The 21,852-nt window shown below is 41.0% G+C and overlaps 1 protein-coding gene across 1 annotated transcript in view; it reads left to right on the top strand.

Annotated features, from left to right (window-relative positions):
- The window catches only part of tafa5a (TAFA chemokine like family member 5a), a 773,862-nt gene that overhangs the window by 83,799 nt on the left and 668,211 nt on the right, over positions 1 to 21,852 (top strand). The gene's annotated exons all lie outside the window — the stretch shown is intronic.

Below are 21,852 nucleotides of genomic sequence, written 5' to 3'. Positions count from 1 at the left end.
GGGTGGTGAAGAAGGCTTTTGGAAGGCTGGCCTTTATAAATCAGAGCATTGAGTACAGAAGTTGGGATGTAATGTTAAAATTGTACAAGGCATTGGTAAGGCCAAATTTGGAATATTGTGTACAGTTCTGGTCACCGAATTATAGGAAAGATATCAATAAATGAGAGTGCAGAGACGATTTACTAGGATGTTACCTGGGTTTCAGCACTTAAGTTACAGAGAAAGGTTGAACAAGTTAGGTCTCTATTCATTGGAGCGTAGAAGGTTGAGGGGGGATTTGATCGAGGTATTTAAAATTTTGAGAGGGATAGATAGAGTTGACGTGAATAGGCTGTTTCCATTGAGAGTAGGGGAGATTCAAACGAGAGGACATGAGTTGAGAGTTAGGGGGCAGAAGTTTAAGGGAAACATGAGGGGGTATTTCTTTACTCAGACAGTGATAGCTGTGTGGAATGAGCTTCCTGTAGAAGTAGTAGAGGCCAGTTCAGTTGTGTCATTTAAGGTAAAATTGGATAGGTATATGGACAGGAAAGGAGTGGAGGGTTATGGGCTGAGTGCGGGTAGGTGGGACTAGGTGAGATTAAGAGCTCGGCACGGACTAGGAGGGCTGAGATGGCCTGTTTCCGTGCTGTGATTGTTATATGGTTATATGGTTAAGACAGGTGACCCCAGCTGTTATCAATACTCTTCGGAGATTGTCTGATGTCAGTGGTCATATAACCAGGATTTGTGATAGGCACCATCTGCTCATATGACCAGCCACCAAATACTCCCATGACATCATGTGATCCAGATTGGGGGGCAAAGTAAGGGCTACACCTTGCTTACGGGTGACCTATAGGCTAGCGGAGGAAAGGAGTGCCTTACACCTATCTTCACCCCGCCACCAGATGCGAAGAAATTCAAGGAAAAATACATTCTCAACCATAAGTTAACCAATTGCATTTTATGCCAAATAATGACAAATTCATTCATGACTTTGAAATGGAAAATCTTGAAAGCCGAGGCAAACAATTACTTAGTGCTTGAAAATCAAGGAGCTGTTCAATTAGTGCCAAAGGCCTTACGTTTTGGGAGGGGGAGGGGTGGGGGATGTGCCATGGGTCATTCGGGACCATTATAATGGTGACACACAGAAATACAGTAACCACGAAGATTTATTTATGTCAACTATGTATTTACTGGTATCCCAAAAAAAAGGGTAAACTCAAAAGAGTAGCTTCATGAGCAAAATGCTCTGTGAAGACAGGGAGACTGGAAGATTCATTCAGCTTGGTTATAATTAAGGCACGCATATTTATATTTTGCAGATAAAGAAATGTATTACAAGAAACCATGATCCATTTATGATGAAATGAATATTTATTCCAGGACAATGTGGACACCATTGGGGCGACATGGGAGCATAATGGTTAGCACTATGCTTTACAGTACAACTAATTCATGTAGTTGCCTGTAAGGAATTTGTACTTTCTCCCCTGTGAGTGGGTTTCCACTGGGTGCACCGCATTCCTCTCCGTCCAAAGGCATATTGGTTGATAGGTTAATTGGTCATTATAAATTGCCCGGGGATTAGGCTAGGATTAAATTGGGGGTTTGCTGAGCAGTGTAGCTCAAAGTGCTGGATGGGCCTACAATATGATTTAACTCAACAAATAAAAAAAAACAATATACCAAAGTACTATAATTTTTCCCTAATTGAATATTTTAATTTCCATTATTAGGATGGTGGTGAATATTAGTAGCATGGGTTGAGGCATTTGATGTTTCAGTGTTTGCTGAGCTTGGCAATTAGCTTGCAGACATTTCTACCCCAGTCAAGGTGACATCCTCAGTACGCAGCTGTTGGTGTTTCTCTCTGCGAGTGCTCGCATTTATGTAGGCCCTCGTATACTTTCCTTGGTCTTGATTGGCTACCCCTTCAGTTGACCTTTGAATTCTATTGGTTTATGTTTCCTTAGCTCTTAAGTGTTTTTATATGCTGTCTATTTTAATATGTTTGTTTATGGAGTTATCAGAAGATAATATTAATTTAATATTAATATCTGAAGATCTAAAGACTTCTTTGAAATGGTGGGCGTAGCAGAGAAACACGAAAGACTATTTTAAGAAATCCTATTGAAGTTACAATGTTTAGCACATCTTTAAAGGCGTACTAATGATTTGACTTCATGGAGCGAATAAGAAATGCCACTGATTTCATTGTAGCAAGTGTTAGACTTTCCCTGCGGGGAATCAATAGTTTGGGAAGCTTCCGTTTCCACCATGCACTTTACTGATGTACTCTTAGGGGAATGTTCAATCCATCATCTTACATTGTGTAGTTGGCAAAGGATCTGATCCATACTAGTTGTTTTTTCTGTATAAATCACTCTCCTCCAACCTGCCATGTCAGTGTGCTAAAACCACAAAATAATTACATATATATATATATATATATAAATGTCAGCTTTTTAGGGGAGCATTAGTGTTTGTTCTTTGTTTTAAAATGATAGAATCATTGAAATTTAACCAAAGAAGGGATGTCTGTGGGCCCATTATGCCCATGCCAGACAGGTGGTGGTTGAGGAGCACTGTAACTACAAAGCAAAATCAAATGTAGCTGAGCCTCTGGGAAACTTAGGCTTTGTTGAAGGAAGCTTATTATGGAATGGAGAGATGAGAGGTGTTTTGGCATTTCTCTGAAGACACTGGCATCCTTGCATTGTTAATGGTGTGGTTGTAGCTTTTCTGTCATTGGCATCTTACTGCTGCAGTAGTAGTAAATAGCTGACAATTTCCTTTCACGGCTGACATGGGAACTGAGGCATTAGTGGCTGCTCAATGGTGGTACGTTCATCTTCTGGTCATAATGTTATTGGTTATAATCCAATGCAAAATCAGACTGATTCTCCCAATGATGGAATATTGCAGCGAAGAGATACCCTCTTTGGGTCAGATATTGAACAATACACCCTTTGTGCTACTATTTCAAAGAAGATAAAGGAGTTCATTTTGGTAAACAGGTCAGTTGATGAAAATAAATTTATCTGGCCATTATTTTTCTCCCTGTATATGTAAACCTGTTGTGTGTAAATAGTGTGTAATGTCAAGGAGCAATGACTTAAAAAGGTGGCATCCATCATTAAGGACCCCCATCATCCAAGATGTGCCTTGCTCACATTGCTGCCAACAGAGAGGAGGTAGGGAAGCCTTAAGTCACACACTCGATTCAGGAACAGCTTATTTCTGTCTGCCATCTGATTTCTGAATGGACATTGAGCCCATGAACACCACCTCACATCTTTTTTTACATTTCTTATTTAATTTAACTTTTATACATATACTTCTTACAGTAATTCACAGTTTTTATTATAATGTATTGCAATGTACTGCTGCCACAGAATAACAAATTTCATGACATTTGTCAGTGATATTAAACCTGATTTTGATTCACTTTCTCTCCTTTGCAGGGATGGCCTTCATTTACTCTAAAGATCTCTTTTTGTGAGATGTCCTCACATTTGAAGGAAGTTCTACAGATACATTTTATTTTGCAGTCACGATGCTGTGATTCAAACCCTGACTGAGTACAATTCCATGTGTTTTGTTGCATGCGCAGAATACGTTTAGGAAAGGAATAGACTTTGATGCAGGAATTTAATAATAAACTGCCCACGCTGAAATAATAGTTACCTAGCTTTTGAGAAAGATAGATGTTTTTTCTCTGTGTGGTAGGATTGCCTCAAAGTCATGAGGAAGTATTTTGCTGCTGAAAATGAGATTCTTCCTGGTGGAGTTTGTATTTTTTTCCTCAACCTGATTTTGATGTAGATAGTTTGTTATTGTTAACAAAGGCTGTGCTGTCTTTGAAATGGACTATGTGGATGAGAATTTGTTGTAAAGTAAAAAATCCTTTTGCTAACATGCATTCTGTTGTTTTCAGTTTTTAACATTTTCTATTAACCCTTTCGACTCCGGAAGTTTCTGGTAATTTTTCATACCCCCATAATGCTACCTAATAATCTATCACACCCTGTTACTCTGCAGGGTAATCCTTCACAAGCCCATTGCCCTGTCCAGTGTCCCTTCATATTTTCATGTTGTCTGATCACCAATGTTCCCTCTAATTTGTAACGACTAGTGTGCGCAAAAATCTTGTGCTGTGCAATTTTTTACCCAGTGACAAGAACATGTGCACACTGAATCTTTAAGTGGAAGTAAACCTGAAGCTATTCTAAGGATAATAACGCCATGTTGTTGGACTAAGTGTGGGATATCCTCTTTTAGTCACGCTGCGACCCCATTGACTTTGCCCAACATCACTGATGCTCCACCAGATATGAAATTTACCATTTAATGGAGGTCGAGTTTGTACTTTTCATAAACTCTTTGATCACCATAATGACGGAGGAAGCATCAGATGCCATCAGCTGAACTACTCCACTAAAGGTAGTTCTATACTGAGTACAGCTTTTAGATCTGAATCTGAAATACAGAATGAGACATTAGTTGACAGATAATTCTGTGGATTCATTCAATGTTAACTTGTGAAAATCTGCTGATGCTATTTCTTCAAACATGTTGATAACGTCAAGTAATTCAAAGGCATAATTTTTGCTTCTCCAGCTGTTTGGGATTTGACCCATTTTCCATATGTTCATCAATGTGCTGAACTGAACGTATAGAAATATTCATTTTAACAGCTAGCAAAACACTGTCTATAAGAACTTTGATCTTCTCTGGGTGTGGTTGTTTTTGCTCTTGCTCATGTGCACTCTCACAAAACATACATTGCAGGCCTGTAGCGGGTAATGAAGGATTTTCTTACTGGAGCTTTTGCTCCGATAATTTTTTCAATAAAAACAGTATAAGTAAGCCAGTTCTAAATTCTGCAGATAAATCATTGCAAGCTGCACGTTGTCAACACTGTCCACATCAGAAACTGGAAATGGAAATGTGATTGTGTATGACCTGAATTATTTGGTAGAATATGCTGAAATTTGAGATATGACTTTAATATGTTGAAATATACTTAACAAATGTAAAGGTTAAAGGTCTTACTGCAAATGTTGCAGGGTATTTCATGTAATGGGTTTTCTGTCGAAGCAGTGCGTTCTCCTGGCAGGTTTTGGGTAACAATCAAAAATAAGGGATGCTTAGGAATGTGTGTGTCATCCAGTCAGGAGGGTGGAACTAGAAGGTTCTAGAGATGGCTTGGGGAGCTGCTTTTGTGACTGATACCAGTGTGGGTCAAGGTCCTTTTCAACAGGAAATGGAGAAAGAAGGAGCTCAAGAGAACTGGCCCAGGAGTTGGTGCAGTGAGTATATCAAAAACAATGGCTTCTGGAATATTTTAGTTCCAATGTGCACATGAAACTGTTTAATTATAAGTGACCTTTTCAGTTTTTTTCTTTTCTTTAATAACCCTGTGGTTAAGTTAGCATCCATAAATATACTTTCTTCATAATTGTACATAGTGTAGAACATAGAACATAGAATAGTACAGCATATTACAGGCCCTTTGGCCCACAATGTTGTGCCAACCCTCAAACCCTGCCTCCCATATAACCCCCTATGATCTGTTATTTCTTGCGACAGGCATCTGCAGGGAGCGGTAAATTACTCAGCATTCACACAAACCAGGGCTTGGGTAGACGAGACATACCAGCCTCACAGTTTTGGTGGGAACCAAGTTGTATCTACCATAGGCGTACAGTAGCCTGAAAAAAGGTGGTTTTCTCACTGCTGTTAGCAAGGGGCTAACAAGACACACATCCAGTGATGCCCAGTAAAACTAGTTTCACATGTCATCGAGCTGAGGGGGACGACCTTTTGTGGACAGTTTAAATTCCTTTGAATTGAATTGACTTTATTACTTACATCTTTTGTATACATGAGGAATAAAAATCTTTATGTTACTTCTCTGTCTAAATGTGTAATGTGCAATTTATAGCAATTTATAATAAATAGCACATACAACAGGATAGTCAACATAACAGAGAAATACAGTTGTGTCAGCACGAGTTAAGCAGTCTGATGCCCTGGTAGAAGAAGCTGTCCTGACTTTTATGCTGTGGTACCATTTCCCGGATGGTAGCAGCTGGAACAGTTTGTGGTTGGGGTGACTCAGGTACCCAATGATCCTTTGGTTCCTTTTCACACACCTGTGCCAGTCCATCCTATATAGTAACTACTCACATTTCCATCTGTTTCCTTTCAGTCCCTGTAGAGTGTGTAGTTCCAGAGCTTAATGATTCTCCTCAGAGTGGAAAAATGAATGCTCCTTTTCGCATAGTGATGGTGGACTAGAAGTTCGACAAGCTAACCTGTAAAATTCGGATTGAACCAGACTGAAACTGTGAATTGTTGTTTCGCTGCACTTTTGTATAGTAATTGAAATAGTTACAAGCAGAGTAGCTCTGAAAAAAATTGAAATAATACTGCAAAGGAAATGTGAACTGTAGTGTATCAGTAGCATTACCATTTGTATTGAGCTCCAGATTTAGCACAGCCTCTCTGCAGAACACAAAAGCTAAACAATAAAATAGCATAATGGAGGTGAAAAGTGTAACATTGTGCTTCCTTTCATTAAAGATGTTGTCTCTTATCTTGCAGCTACAATGAGGTGGAATCTACAGAATATATTTAGCTGGGCTGATTACTTGCAAATTAATAATACCTGCCACTGTGTGTAAGGAGTTCGTATGTTTTCCCCGATGTAGAATTCCTCTGGGTTCCTTTTCCAAAGACTTACAGGTTAGGGTTAGTAAGTGGTGGACATGCCTTGTTGGTATCAGAAGTATGACAATGCTTGTGGACTGCCCCCATCACATCCTTGGACTATGTAGATCATTGACACAAATGATGCATTTCATTATATTTCAATGTGCATGTGAGAAGTAAAGCTAATTTTTTTTTTAAGTCTTCAACGGGCTGCATTGCAACCCCTAAACACATTTGGTCTATCAAGAAAAACATTTCATAAAATCTGAAATAATGTCCCAATCTATCCAAAAACCATCCACTAGGTTGTAACCAAGGTACATAAGAATGTAAGAAATAGGAGCAGGAGTAGGCCACCTGGCCCATCGAGCCTGCTCTGTATTCAGTAAGATGATGGCTGATCTGGCCATGGACTCACCTCCACCTACCTGCCTGTTCCCCATAACCCTTAATACCCCTACTATGCAAAAATCTATCCAACCTTGTCTTAAAAATATTTACTGAGGTAACCTCTACTGCATCATTGGGCAGAGAATTCCACAGATTCACCACTCTCAGAGAAAAGCAGTTCCTCCTCATCTCCGTCCGAAATCTATTCCCCAAATCTTGAGGCTATGTCCCCGAGTTCTCGTCTCATCTACCAGTGGAAACATTTTCTTGCCTCTATCTTATTTATCCCTTTTATAACTTTATATGTTTCTATAAGATCTCCTCTCATTCTTCTGAATTCTAGCGAGTTCAGTTCCAGGGGATTCAATCTCTCCTCATAGTCTAGCCCACTCATCTCTGGAATTAACCTGATGAACCTTCCCTGCATTGCCTCCAAGGCCAGTATATCCTTCCTCAAGTAAGGAGACCAGAACTGCACGCAGTACTCCAGATATGGCCTCACCAGTACCCTGTACAGTTGCAGCACAACCTCCCTGCTCTTAAATTCAATCCCTCTAGTAATGAAGGCCAACATTCCATTTGGCTTCTTGATACCCTGCTGCACCTGAAAACCAACCTTTTGTGATTCATGCACAATCGCTCCCAAGTCCCTGTGCACAGTAGCACGCTGCAATTTTTTTTACCATATAAATAATAATCTGATCAAATACAATTTTGTTATTCAGAGATGAACCACGATAACAGGCCCTTCTAGCCCAATGAGCCTGCACTGTGCAGTTACATCCATTTGACCAATTAACCTATTAAACCTCATGTCGTTTGATTGTGGGAGGACACCCACGCGGTCACATGGGGAACGTTCAAGCTTCTTACAGACAGCAATGAAACTGAACACAGGTGTCACTGGCACTGTAGCAACATTACACAAACTGCTTCACTAACAACTAATGATAATTAAGGTCCCTCTGTGTTAGAAATAGTTACTTGAATTAAATGATGCCTGCAGTGCTCAGAAATATGAACCTTTGAGGAAATCTACAGGGAGAATGGTTCAACAAAAACATGAAATACTGAGGAATTGTCTTGAAGGAGAGATGTTCTCCTGCAGAACACCTTGGAGCAATATTTATTGCCCAGTAAAATGTAAATTAAATACGTGATGCCAGTAAATGAAGGTCATAACCAGGTAGTGAAATTCCCTTCCTGGTTGAATCTCCAGACCTGAGGCAAGATTCCAGGCCCATAGCCAATGCTACTGGACAGAGGGTAAGAACACCATCTGGGGACTAGGTTTGACATTGGAAGCACCAGGGGACTACAAATCCAGACTAAGAACAAGGCCAAGTATTGAGATTCCAAGCTCCAGAGCAAAGAGTGAGGTTTGGATAAGGGGCTTATCATCTGGCAAAAGAAATTGACTTCCAGCAAGGGCCGTCTCTCCCAGCTGGAGAAGAGGCTGACAAGCGGGGTAGGGATCCATTGGTCCAGAGATTTCTAGAAATACCCACCAGCCAGTAGCCTTGCATAAACTAAATAATTCCTTCATCAAGTTTACCTTTTTATAGCACCCTTAATATAGCCAAACTTTTTGAAAGTCCTACACAGGTGTTTAATCAAACAGTAATCAGGGTAGGTGATCAAAATCTTCGTTGGCAGATGTTAACAATCTGATTTAATGTCACCGTCATATGTCATGAAATTTATTGTCTTTGTGGCAGTAGTACAAAGCAATATATAACAATAGACGAAAAAAAAACTTTGGATTGCATTGTGTGTGTGTATATACACACACACACACACACACACACACACACACATATATATGTTAAATTATCTAGTGCAACTAAAAAGTAGTGAGGTATGTATGTGGATTCCTTGTCCTTTCAAAAATCAGACAGCAGAGCAGAAGAAACTGTTCTGAATCGTTGGGTGTGTGGTGTGTGCCTTCAGGCTCCTGTACCTTCTTCCTGATGGTGGCAATGAGAACAAGGCATACCCTGGGTGATGTGGGTCCTTAATGATGGATGCCACCTTTTTGAGGTATCACTCCTTGAAGCTGCCCTGGACACGATGCCGAAGTACCAAAGTACTGAGTGATCAGTCCAGCTCTCACAGTCGCTTTCCCAACATGTTTCAGGAGACTGACATTTAGTGCTGAGTGACTTCATATTCTATCAGATTTTGTTTAACCATCAAGAACTAGAATGCAAGTAACTCAATTTATTCCAAGCAGAAATCTCATCAATCAAAACTGAATTCAAATGCTGGTCTCAGACAAGAAAGGACACCGTTCAAGCTGGCTGTCCATCTTGCTCCACTTTGCAAAATTACTATTTACTACCGTTCAACTCTTTGAAAATAATCTCTGGACTGCAATTGTCTCCACTAATTTTCCTTAATTTCTTTTAGATTTTGATTTATAGTTCAATCATCTGTCTTTTCAGGGGTTGCTTTTTTAACATCTTTCTCACTATCACAGAATTGGTTGGCAAACTAATTTTAACTGCACTAAATATAACTCTAAATTCTTTATGGTGTGGAACATCTTCCACTGTCAGCAGTTACTACAACCTGGAACAGAAACTGATCTTTAAGTACAGTTGGCTCCAACTATTGTCTATCTGTTTTTTTCCCAATGGGATCAATGCTGAAATAAAAATTTCATCACCTTCCTAAACAGATGAATCTATTTGTAAGCATACTGTAATTTAATAGCCAGTAGATCTTTATTTACATTTGAGACCTCTTTTAACTCTACAGAGTAAGCTCCTGTAATGTAATTTGAGCCCTCTCACCATTTTTTTGAATAGTTAGTGTGTTGGCTTATTTGTTCTCAGGTTTCTACAGATGCCCCTTATTCATAATCCTCCTCACTACATTTGCTGGCATATCTACTGCCCTCTCAAAAGAAAGATAGCTGTAGGTGATGGAGGTCAGTTGTCTCTGTCCCAAGGCTTCTTCAGGACAGTGTCCTAGTTCTAGCCATCTTCAATTATTTCATCAGTGACTTAACTTCTATCTTGTGTTTGTGCCATGTTTAATTGGGTCATCAGGGACCCCCACCGCCCAGGTCATGCTCTCTTCTTACTTCTGCCATTAGGAAGAAGGTACAAGAGTCCAGGACTCACACCACCAGGTTCAAGAAGAGTTATAAGACCATAAGATATAGGAGAAGTAGGCCATTCAGCCCATCAAGTTTGCTCCACCATTCAATCATGGGCTGATTCAATTCTTCCAGTCATCCCCACTCCCCTGCCTTCTCCCCATATTCTTTGATGCCCTGGCTAATCAAGAACCTATCTATCTCTGCCTTAAATGCATCCAATGACTTGGCCTCCACAGCCGCTTGTGGCAACAAATTCCATAGATATACCACCCTCTGACTAAAGTAATTTCTCCGCATCTCTGTTCTAAATGGACGTCCTTCAATCCTGAAGTCATGCCCTTTTGTCCTAGGCTCTACCATGGGAAATAACTTTTCCATATCTAATCTGTTCAGGCCTTTTAACATTCAGAAGGTTTCTTTGAGATCCCCCCTCATTCTCCTGAACTCCAGGGAATACAGCCCAAGAGCTGCCAGATGTTACTCATATGGTAACCCTCTCATTCCTGGAATCATTCTTGTGAATCTTCTCTGAACCCTCTCCAATATCAGTTGATAAAATAAGGAGCTCAAAACTGCACACAATACTCCAAGTGTGGTCTCACGACTGCCTTATAGAGCCTCAAATTACATCCCTGCTCTTATATTCTATGCCTCTAGAAATGAATGCCAACATTGTATTTGCTTTCTTCACCACCAACTCAACTTAGAGGTTAAACTTCAGGGTATCATGCACAAGGACTCCCAATTCCCTTTGCATCTTTTCATTTTGAATTCTCTCCCATCTGAATAAGTCTGCCTGTTTATTTCTTCCACAAAAGTGCATGGCCATACGCTTTCCAACATTGTATTTCATTTGCCACTTATTTGCCCATTCCCCTAAACTATCTAAGTCTCTCTGCAGGCAATCTGTTTCCTCAACACTACCTGCTCCTCCGCCTATCTTTGTATCATTGGCAAATTTAGCCACAAATCCATTAATCCCACAGTCCAAATCATTGACAAACATCATAAAAATCAGTGGTCCCAACACCGACCCCTGTAGAACTCCACTGGTAACTGACAGCCAGCCAGAATAGGATCCATTTATTCCCACTCTCTGTTTTCTACCGATCAGCCAATGCTCTACCCATGCCAGTAATTTCCATGTAATTCCATGGGCTCTTATCTTGCTAAGCAGCCTCATGTGTGGCACCTTGTTAAAGGCCTTCTGAAAATCCAAGTACACCACATCTACTGCATCTTCTTTGTCTACCCTGCTTGTAATTTCCTCAAAAATTGCAGCAGGTTTTCCTTTCAGGAAACCATGCTGGCTTTGGCCTATTATGTCATGTGCCTCCAGGTACACTGTAATCTCATCCCGAACAATTGATTCCAAAAACTTTCCAACCACTGATGTCAGGCTAACAGGTCTATAGTTTCCTTTCTACTGCCTCCTAACCTTCTTAAATAGGAGAGTAACATTTGCAATTTTCCAGTAATGTGATACAATGTCAGAATCTACTGATTCTTGAAAGATCATTGTTAATGCCTCCACAATCTCTCCAGCTACTTCCTTCAGAACCTCAGGGTGCATTCAATCAGGTCCTGGAGATTTATCCACCCTCAGACCATTAAGCTTCCTGAGCATCTTCTCAGTCATAATTTTCACTGCACAAACCTCACTTCCCTGACACTCTTGAATGTCTGGTATACTGCAGAAGTCTTCTAAAGACTGATGCAAAAATACGCACTCAGTTCCTCTGCCATCTTTGCATCTCTCATTTCAATATCTCCAGTGTCATTTTCTATTGGTCCTATATCTACACTCAACTCTCTTTTACTCTTTATATACATAAAAAAGCTATTATTATCTTCTTTGATATTAGTCACCAGTTTCCTTTCATAATTCATCTTTTCCTTCCTAATGACCTTCTTAGTTTCCTTCTGCTAGTTTTTAAAATCTTCCCAATCCTCTATCTTCCCACTAGCTTTGGCTTCCTTGAATGCACTCTCTTTTGCTTTTACTTTGGCTTTGACTTCACTTGTCAGCCACGGTAGTGTCCTTCCTTTCAAAAATTTCTTCTTATTTGGAATGTATCTGTCTTGCACTTCCCTCATTTTTTGCAGAAACCCCAGCCATTGCTGCTCTACTGTCCTTCCTGCTAGTGTCCCTTTCCAGTCAACCTTGGCCAGTTCATCTGTCATGCCATTGTAATTTCCTTTATTCCACTGAATTACTGACACATTGGAATTTAGTTTCTCCTTCTCAAATTTCAAAGTGAACTCAATCATATTGTGATCTTTGTTCCCCAAGGGTTCTTTAACTTTAAGCTCTTTCATCACTTCCAGATCATTACACAACACCCAATTCAGCACAGCCAATCCCCTAGTGGGCTCAACAACAAGCTGTTCTAAAAAGTCATTCCTTAGACATTCTACAAATTCTGGCCTGGTTTTCCCAACCCACTTTCATGTTAAAATCCCCAACAATTATCATGACACACCTTTTCCATCTCCTGCTGTAATTTGTAATCCATATCCCGGCTGCTGTTTGGAGGCCTGTATACAACTGCCATTAGGGCCTTTTACCCTTGCCATTTATTAACTCAACCCATAGAGACTCTACACCTTCCAATTCTATGTCATCCCTTTCTAATGATTTAATATTATTTATTATACAGAGGGCCACACCACCCCCTCTGCCTACTAACCTGTCTTTCTGATACACTGTATATCCTTGGATGTTCAGCTCCCAATGGTAGCCGTCCTTCAGTCAAGTTTCGGCGATGGCCACAATGTCATACTTGTCAATCTGTAGCTGAATTTCAAGATCGTCCATTATATTTCTTATGCTGTGTGCTTTCAAATATAACACTTTCAGTCCGGTATTTGTTGCGTTCTGCTTTAACTGCACCACACCTCTATTGCCCTGTAACTCTTCCCACTGGCTATGATTGTGCCTCATCTCCTGCCTGTCCTTTCTATCATCTCTGTTGCATGCTATCTTTGATTTATTTCTGTTTTCCCCTTCTTCAACCCTATCACTCCAGTTTCCATTCCCCTGCCAAATTAGTTTAAACCCTCCCCAACAGCTCTATTAAACCAGCCTGCTAGGATATTGGACCCGTTTGGGGGGTTCAGGTGTAACCCATCCTTTTTGTACAGGTCATACCCCCCCCCCCCCCCCCAGAAGAGGCCTCAGTGATCCAGGAACCTGAAGCCCTGCACCAGTCTTTCAGCCACGCATTAATATGCCTGATAGTGCTATTCTTGCACTCATTAGCACATGGCACAGGCAGCAATCCTGAGATGACTACCATGGAGGTCCTGCTTTTCAGCTTCCTACCCAACTCTCTGAATTCTCTCTTCAGGACCTTGTCCCTTTTTCTACCTATGTCATTGGTACCAACGTGTATCAAGACTTCTGGCTGTTCAGCCTCTCCCTTCAGAATATTCTGCACCCAGTTTGAGACATCCGTACCCTGGCACCTGGAAGGCAACACACCATGTGGGTATCTCTATCAGGCTGACAGAAACTCCTGTCTGTTCCCCTCACTAAGGTATACCACATTCCTCATCTTCTTCCCCCCCTTCTGGACCATGGAACCAGGCTCAGTGTCAGAGACCTGATCGCCATGGTCGTCCTCTGTCAGGTCACCCCCTCAACAGCATCCAAATCAAGATAACGATTGTTGAGAGGGACGGCCACAGGGGTGCTCTCTACTATCTGAGCTCTTCCCACCCCTTCCCTGACAGTCACCCACTTATCTAACTCCTGCAACCTGGGGATGACTGACTCCTTGTAGCTCCTATCTATCTCCTGCTCCCTTTTCCTAATAAGCTGTAGGTCATCAAGCCACAGTCTCTCAGGAGCTGCATCTCGGTGCACCTGGTGCAGATGAGGCCATCTGGGAGACTGGGAGATTCCCAGGATTCCCAAATCTGACCCCCAGGACAAAGTACTAACCCTACAGACATTCTGTCTAGTCCTCCAAAAAAAAACGCAAGGAAAAACCGAAGTCCACTTACCCACTTACCTCGCTGAGTCCCGAATGAGCCAAAGCCCTACCACTCCGTTGATGACTGCTCCACTAGGCAGTGTCTCCCATTTATGCCTGAACCTTTCCTGCTCTCCAATTCACAATTGGTGTGCTGGTGAAAGCTGAGTTCCAACGAAGCTTTCCCCTTTTAAACTTTGCCCCCGGACCTGTGCACCACCTCCTCTCTCGGAGCTCTCCATCTCCCAGTGGGTGAGCTGAGTTACCACCCCTCTACCATCAGGCTCCTGAACAAATGGAGTTAATGTCACTCAACTTCACTTGATCCATCATTAAAGTGTTCCCACAGCCTGCGGACTCTCTTTCAAGGACTCTTCATCTGAATGTTCCTGAGGTTATATTGCTTCTTTCTTTCAGTATGCATTTGCACAGTTTGTTTTCTTTTACACTCTGGATGAATGCCCTAGTTGGGAAACCTTTCATTGATTCTGTTATAGTAACTATTCTATAGATTTGTTGAGTGTGCCCAGAGGAAAATGAATCTTACAGTTGCATATGGTGATATGTATGCATGTTGATAATAAACTTTACTTTGAACTTTTTGGACTTTGAATTCCATTTGAAACTCCTCAGCAAGTGATACTGCCCATGAACACTTGCAGAAAGAGTGAGACAATATTTGGATGTTGGCTGATGAACATGCCAGACAATAGCCACCTCCAGGAAAAGTGTTGAACGAATTATCCTTGATCTGGAATGGTATTACTATTGCTGAGACACTTGGCCAGAAATTCAGCCAGAGCTGTCACAAATACCATGGCTGTGAGTGAAGATGAAAGGCAGGGTAATCTTTGCTGACTTGCCTTCTGACATCCAAAAGAGTCTCTGTGATCTAAAAAGTAAGAAGTGTGATGGAACATTCACCAATTGAGTAGATGAGTGCAGCACTAACACTAGAAGCAATTCACCTTCCAGGACAAAGTACACTTTATTGACATATCCTGAACCGGGGTTCCCAACCTGACGTTCACGGACCCCTCAGTTAATGGTAATGATCCAATGCATGAAAAGGTTGGGAACCCCTGCCTTAAACATTCATTAACCTCACTACTGGCACTCATTGGCTGCTGCCTGTCCCATCCACAAAATGCACTGCTCTTACCCACCCAGGCTAATCAGGCAGCACCTCTTGAGCTCTCAATCTCTGCCCCCAGAAGGGCAAGGACCTCAGGAACAAGTACACTCACACAGCTCTCCTGCCACATTCATACTCCACAGAACACTTTGAGATGTATTTGCACTCTGACTAGAACATGTTTCAGATTTATTCACACTCTCATTAAGCCATATTTGTACATAGCAGAGGCCCTTGAGAACCCTTCACAATTTCACTGGGACTCCTGAAGACCTGCTTTCACATTTACTGCAGCTCCTTGAGATCAGTTCACTATCTTAATGGAGCACATTGTCTGTAAATCATACTCTGGAAGTCTCTTGTGATGCGATTATTTTCCTTCCCATGTTTACAACATAAAACCACTGTGCCAACTAAAAATTGCAATCACAGAAAATCTATGAAGAACATGCAAACATTCAGTGCATGATGACTGCACTAACAAGAAAGAAGGTGGCATCAGGGTAGCGTAACGGTTAGTACAATACTTTACAGTACCAGTGACACGGGTTCAATTCCTGCCATGCCACTGCTTATCAGGAGTTTGTATGTCCTTCCTGTGACCACATGAGTTTCCTTCAGGTGCTCCAGTTTCCTCCCACTGTCCAAAAACATACCATTTGGTAGGTTGGTCATTGTTAATTGTCCCGTGATTAAGCCAGGGTTAAATCGGGACTTGCTGGGTGGCAAGGGCTAGAAGGGCATATTCCACGCTCTATCTTTAAGTAAAATTAATAACTAAAAAGCCAGCCAGTCCAAGCCCACTTTTCAGCACCAGGTGGGAAGCCTGTGGGACCTGTTTTCATCAGAACTGGAAAGGAAGAGGGAATGACAAAAGGAAGAAGGTGAGGGAAGAGGAAGGAGTGCAACCTGCAAAGTTATTATGGCTTCTACCTCATTCCTTTCCAGTCCTAATGAAGGTTCTCTTCCCTTAACGTTGACTGTTCATTCCTCTCCACAGATGCGGACTGACCTGCTAAGTTCCTCCAGTATTTTGTGCACTCAGATCTTGATAATACATTTGTAAATTTTCTCTACGTCCTCTTCAGGAACATTCAAACATAAATTGAAAACAGAAGTAGGCTCTTTGCTACCTCAAGCTTATTCTGCTATTTAGTCAAGTCAAGTCACTTTTTATTGTCATTTCGACCATAAACTGCTGGTACAGTACACAGTAAAAACGAAACAACATTCCTCCAGGACCATGGTGCTACATGAAACAACACAAGACTACACTAGACTATGTAAGACAACTCAAGGCTGCACTAGACTATGTAAAACAACACAAAAACTACACTAGACTACAGACCTACACAGAACTACATAAAGTGCACAAAACAGTGCAGGGAAGTACAATAACTAATTAATAAATAAGACAATAGGCATAGTAGAGGACAATTTTCAATATAATAATAAATGATGTAGATGTCAGTCTAGTATTGAAGAGTCTGATGGCTTGGGGGAAGAAACTGTTGCACAGTCTGGTCGTGAGAGCCCGAATGCTTCGGTATCTTTTGCCAGATGGCAGGAGGGAGAAGAGGTAATGACAAGGTATAAGAGTTTTCCTGCCTGCTCCCAGTAACCTCTCAGTTCTTTGCTTATTACAAATTTATCTAAATCTGCTTTTAAAATATTAAAAGGTGCTATGACCACTTGTCCAGCAGGAAGTTACAAAAATTCACAACCCTGAAATTAAAAATATAAATTACACCGGACAACTATGATTTTGCTCCCTAAATACATTTGGGCTGCTGATCATGAAAGTCACCATGACATTTCCATATCGTGCACCATTTTTTTCAAAAATGCCTACATTTGTTATTTCAGTTCATAACTCAAGTTAGAATAACTGATGCCAAAATTTAGGAAGGCATTTTTGTTGGTCCACATATCAAGCAGGTCAAGAATGAAAAGCAACTCGAAGAACTTCTAGTGGGACTGGAGAAAATCGCATGGAAGACATTCAAGAATGTTGGTGAAAAATTTCTTGGCAACTACAGAGCACCAAACTACGTGCAGCTGGTTGCCAACATGTTTTGAACATACAAAACCTTGAAGTGAAACATGTCACTGAAGATTCACTTTTTGCATTCCCATTTAAAGTTCTTCCTTGCAAATCTTGGTGCTGTCAGTGACGAGCATGGTGAACAGTTTCACCAGGACATTGGGATCATGGGGAAATGGTATCAGGGCAACTGGAATCCATCAATGCTGCATCAATGTTATTGTTGCACAGTTAATCTAGAAGACTCAGACACAATTGAAAATCATCAAGAAAACATTTTCAGCTTAGTTGAACTATTGCAACGTGTCAGCACTGTTATGCAATTAAAAGTATTATAGTCAATAAAAGGTAATTTCTTTTTTGTCCAAATTCCTACATGATACAAGTAGTCTGAAATTATATTTGTGCTCAGCTTCAAGCAGTCTATTATAAACAAAAAAAAAGTTCTGAGGAAGCAAACCTTCCAAAAAATTTGTTATCCAATGTTTTCTGGCTTTACAGAGACCCTCTGTTCTAGAAGAAACATCGCCTCCACATCTATCCTTTCAAGACGTTTCAAGATCTTGCTTGTTTCAATCAATCTGCCTCCAAAATCTAAAGCTAAGTTCCAGCTGTTTGTTTTCTGAAGCTAAATTTAAATAGTGTCAAAGCTGTCTACTTAGATTAATAGGATAATCACAGTTTATTGATGTAATTCATGAGATCCCATTAATCACAATGATTGACAGATAGAAAAGCATTGTCAGATCTCAGAGCACTCTAATACAGAAATGACCTTTCCCACTTCAAATGTTTCTAACCTTAATAATGAAACTGGTTGTATGAGAATGCCTGTTAACATACACTCAACCAAACTGCTATGCCTCCCCCCCTACACCCTCCCCATAGCCACAGGCACAGATATGAACTGTTAAATAGGCAAAGAGGATTCTAATGGGTCAGTAGATTCTGAGGTTTGTTTGCTATCATTAACTGTATTGTAGATGCAGAAGGTAAAACAGATTCAGAATCAGAATCTGTCCTCTGGTGGTTCTTTTAAAAGGTACTTAATACATTCCTGTATTGACTCCATTTGTACATCTGCTTTCTACAATTGACATTGCTTACGGGTCAGTGAGTATGACTGTTTAATGCGTATGTTCAAGATGAATAAAAACATTTTAAAGTGGTGTTTGCAATTTGGTAAGTAGCGCTGTCATCCAAACTATGATTTACACACAGAGGGAGATGAATGCTTACATGGTAACATCAGTCTCCAGCAGCCTTTTAGCTTGTGTGACACAAGGTTTTTATCAGTTTACAGTACATCTCGGCAGTATGGAGACATCGCATTCCTAGAAAACTGCCATGTTGTGATTCTTTTATGGAACTAAAATCAGGTTTAATAACCCTGGCATATGTCGTGACATTTGGCGTTTTATAACACAACCCTTGACAAAAAATGACCAAATCTGTTGTTAAAAAATAGAATTCTGTATTTATTTAGTCTTTTTTGTCACTTATATTCTATAAAAGTGAATTTTCATTCTGTATCTCAAAGTTTATGGGAATGATTTATGAATTCCAAAAGAGCAAATATCCATTACTCAAGCTGCCGCAATGTGGGACATGCTGTCCAATGAAGCTTCCCTGGTTTTATTTACTGGGATGCAGTACAGAATAGGCCCTATCAGCCCTTTGAGCTGTCCAGCTTTGGGCTGTGGGAGGAAACCAGAGCACCCAAAGGAAACCCATGCAGCCACGAGGAGAATGTACAAACTCCTTACTGGCAGCAACGGGAGTTGAACCCAGGTCTCCTGCACTGTAAGGTGTTGTGCTAATTGGCTAGATTTCACTTGTCTAGCTGGCTCACACATACTCCAAGTGCCTGGTGTGCAAACTGCCAGCACTTAGGAAACCCAGTACAAGAACCAGATACCACACAAAGATTTACACCTGAAATGACAAAGGTCCTGCCCGTCTTATCACCTCAGTAGGAATTAAAGTCCAAGTCGGGTGCACAAACCTGGGGTGAACTCACAGAGAACATTGAATTAATGAACTTGACCTACTGATCTATCAAAGCTCCTCTCTCAAACACCTGTACATGTGCCTGGATTGGGAGCACAATCTTCCAAATAACAATTTGACCTAGACACGCTCTTAAGGTCTTCCCTCTCAGACAACATCCCAGACATAACTGTCACCATCCTTGGGTAAGAATAGTCTCACTGGGGGTCAGACCAGTGCTGTATACTATTATATGCAGATGAGAAGGAGGAGAAGTGATTGATCCCCAACATTGTTTCTGGACTCCTGGTTATCTTATGGTAACACATTGGACATTGATAAGGAAATAGCTCTTAAATGGGATAGAATCTGAACATGTAAGGTTACGAAGTGCCGTCGGTATCTAGCAACAGCAGAATTCCTTTGCAATCTGTTACTTTGTCATGATTGAGTCAGGGCACCAGCCAGAATTTAATGAGCAATGAAATGGGGACACCGAGAGCAACTCAGTAGGTAGTCGCAAATGAATTCCAAATGCAGTGAAGCTATGACGTCGAGAACCATTGGAGTGGGACCAGACCCTCACTGGACTTTGAATCATATGAAAGCAGAATGCCATTGTAGTGGGGACTGTGTACTTTTTTTTCCATGTGTGACCAGGAACAATGGACTGGAATGAGGCCTCTGCTGGAAACATTCCAGTTGCTAAAGTTTAAGGATATTAACAGCAAATATTGTCGGGTGGAGCAACATAAACTCATCTCACGGAGGTTGTATAGGAGTGCTGGTTGGTAGGGTTGGACTGAATGATAAACATTTGTGGAGAACCAGCTCTTAAATTTCTTCACATTGCAACACCACCTGGTAAACTTCTGGCTCTGTGTGCTGGTGATGACAGCACATGAAGGCATCCAAAACAATATCCTGAAATTATAAAGACTTTCCTCTCCTATATTTACAGTAATATGCAAAACTCTTAGACATATATATATATAAAGAGAGAGAGAGAGAGAGAGAGAGAGAGAGAGAGAGAGAGAGAGAGAGATACACACATACATAGCTACAGTGCCTAAGACTTTTGCACGATACTCTACTCCCCTCTCCCTTCCCCTTTTCCCAACCATGATTTCACTCTCCCTGCTCCCTTCCCACTCTCAGTCCAGAACAGAGACCCATATCAGAATCAGGTTTACCTTCACTTCCATACGTCAAGAAATTTGTGGCAGCAGTACAGTGCAATACATAAAATGACTACAGTACTGTGCAAATATCTCAGGCACCCTGACTATCTATATGTACCTAAGGCTTTTGCACAGTACTGTATAATGACACAGGAGGCCATTCAGCCTGTCTGGCTCATGATGGCCTCCAAGGCATCAATACTATTAGGCCCATTGCTCATCTCTTATTGCCCCATACTCCTGCAGCTTATTTTCTCGCACACATGCTCATCAATTCACCTTTAATTCTTGTTGCCATTAGCCAACAGTAAGAGGTAACCTGCAGTGGCCAGTTATCCCATTGGCATGTGTCTGTGATGTAGGGGGAAACTCGAGCACCCAGTGGAGATCTACATGGTCACAGAGAGAAAGTGCAAATCCCCAGGCATAGACAGACTTGAGGCCAGGTGGAACCTTGGCCCTTAGAGCTACAAAACAGTAGCACTATCTGCAGCAGTTCACTTGCAAGACCGATGGGATCTATGGTGCAATCTCAAGAACCCCAACTTCTATGATATGGCAAAGTCAAGGCTGATCAATTTCAACTTCCTGGGTGTCAATACCTCTGAGGATCTATCCGGGAGCTAACATATTCATGCAGTTACAAAGAAGGCATGACAGTGGCTATATTTTGTTGTAAGTTTAAGGAGATTTGGTATGTCACCAAATACATTTGTAAATTTGTATGAAGGGTGGATGGGTGGGGAGAGGGTGGGCTTTGGGGCTTCAATGTTCCTATCACTCATTCTCTGGGTTTTTGGTTTCTTGGATGTCTCTGAAGAGTACTAATTTTAGGTTGTACACTGTATATATTCTTTGATATTAAATGAGCCTCTGAATCTTTGAAATTTATACAGATGTAACATGGAGAATATTTCAACTGGCTGCATCACCATCTAGTATGGGGGCATTTTCTTTCTTTTCCCTCTGCAAAAATGCCATTCAAATGATGACAAAATTACCTTTTGCCAACAAAAATCAGGCTGGTATGAAGGTTGTTGACCTAAAATGTTGACTGTGTATTTCCTTCCACAAGTGCTGCCTGACCTGCTGAGCTCCTCTAGCAATGTGTTCTTTATTCACTCAAGATTCCAGCAAGCGCATTCTCCGCATCAATTGGGGTAAGCTGGAACTCAAGCTTCCAACAACTCTGCCAACCTATTATTTTACTTTGAGAAAAGATGCCTTTTCAGATTTACTTACTGTGTAATTTTAAGTTAAATTCAGTTTTGGCTTTAATGGTAAACACTTCTAAAAGGAATACAAACATAATCATCCTGAGAGTG

This window comes from Hypanus sabinus, chromosome 13, assembly GCF_030144855.1.
Source record: "Hypanus sabinus isolate sHypSab1 chromosome 13, sHypSab1.hap1, whole genome shotgun sequence".
Lineage (NCBI taxonomy): Eukaryota > Metazoa > Chordata > Chondrichthyes > Myliobatiformes > Dasyatidae > Hypanus > Hypanus sabinus.
This window is presented reverse-complemented; position numbering and strand designations above follow the sequence as displayed.